General features: G+C 50.2%; 1 pseudogene; it reads left to right on the top strand.

Annotated features, from left to right (window-relative positions):
* Nucleotides 1-271: 271 nt before the first annotated feature.
* Nucleotides 272-1,036, top strand: LOC115327039 (annotated as a pseudogene).
* The last annotated feature ends 710 nt before the right edge of the window (nucleotides 1,037-1,746 follow it).

A 1,746-nucleotide genomic window follows, 5' to 3' on the forward strand; every position in this document is an offset into this window, starting at 1 on the left:
CGTTCTGAAGGGCGCCGTTAACATGAATGACGTGGCCGGCTTTGGTGCCTTCCAGTACAACAAGGTTTGGACGCTCACCCTGCACAACGCGGCAACGAGGGAGGAGCTGCTACATGCGGCAGTGCTCAACGTCAAGGGCAAGACCTCCCTGGTCATCGATCCGAATGTGAGTGAGAAATCATTCAAAGTTCACTGGATTCCCGTCTGCGTTCTCGACGAAGCTGTGCAAAACACATTCGAGTCGCACGGGAAAGTGAAATCAATCGTGCGCCAGAAGTGGAGGCAACCAGGCTTTGAGAATGTGGAGATAACAACGCGAACAGTCACAATGGTACTCAAGGAAGGGACCACAATGGACGCTATCCCGCATCAAATTAACATCCTCAAAATGTCAGCGTTGGTGTCCACTCCAGGCCGCCCACCTCAGTGCTTACGGTGCAAGAGGGAACGACACATGCGCAAGCAGTTTCGCACCCCGTGCTGCAGGACGTGCTGCACTTATGAACATGAGGAGGACAACTGCATCCAGACGTATGCTGCAAAAACGAGGCCTCCAACCGAACCACAGGACGTCGATAACTCGATGGACCAAGATGAAATGGAGGATACCATTGCCGGGAGTTTGACAGGGAAGGCGTCTGAATTGTCATCTGACGTCGTCGGAGGAGCGAGTTCAGCACCACCAGCAAGCAGCGTCGCAGAAGTCATGGTGACAGAAACGCTGTCGCCGAAGACGGGAGAGAACTCGCAAGAAGGTCAAGTCAAGGCAGAACTGGTCGAAAGAAAGGGGGACGAAAACAGAAAGGCCAGCGAGGCAGATGGTAACCCGGATCAAGAAGTCACCGGAGAGGAAGCGCCACTCAAAAGGAGGGAAGAGCGATCAACGGGAAAAACTACAGCGCGCATGACTGCGGCTGATCAACGATTTACTCTTGTGACCCACAAGCGTTGAAAGAAAGACACCGAACCTCAAGGCCAACTACGGTTGACAGAGAGGGGTTCTTCAGCACTTGAGGAAAGGGCCTTCGAAGATTGACGACGTTCTGCCAAACGTGTAAGCCATCCCAACTCCAACACTTTATTGAATGGTTAAAAATTTAATTCATTGAATATTGCAACCTTTAACGCTGCTAGTACTGTTGCAAGAAAACGTAAGCAACGGCTACTCAGTCTGCTGCTAAAGAAACGGATAGATATTGCTTTCATTCAGGAGACAAGAATTTCCACGCATGAGCAGGCAAAAGACTTCGTGCAGTACTCTGGGCACGTGTTTTGGTGCTTCCACACATTGACTCTTGGCAACTCGTCTGGAGAAACGGCGGTGCTTGTCAAAAAGAAAAAGCGTTTTTCCGTTGTTGATTGTGAGCCCAGCGGAAACGGTCGCATAAGCAGTGCTGACTGCCTCATTAAAAATGAACTAGTGCGTCTAGTGCCGGTTTATGCACCGAATGATGCTTCTGACCGCCTTCTGTGTTTCAAGTCTTTGATAAAAATCTTGGAAACGCCTGGAAAAGTGTTTCTAGGCGGGGACTTCAACTGCGTGTTATCTAACCGTGACCGCTCTCATCACGCTACGACAAGCGATTTGAGTGCTACTAAGCTGAAAAGTATGTTAGAGCTGTTTGACCTTGTCGACGTCACAAGCCCGCTGTAGGACTTTTCTCCTCGTTTCACGCATTGGCAGGGAACATCTCACGCCCGCCTTGATAGATTTTACTTGTCAAGCGAAATACTGACTCAAGTGGA

Source organism: Ixodes scapularis, unplaced genomic scaffold, assembly GCF_016920785.2.
Source record: "Ixodes scapularis isolate PalLabHiFi unplaced genomic scaffold, ASM1692078v2 PGA_scaffold16__2_contigs__length_2301149, whole genome shotgun sequence".
Classification (NCBI taxonomy): domain Eukaryota; kingdom Metazoa; phylum Arthropoda; class Arachnida; order Ixodida; family Ixodidae; genus Ixodes; species Ixodes scapularis.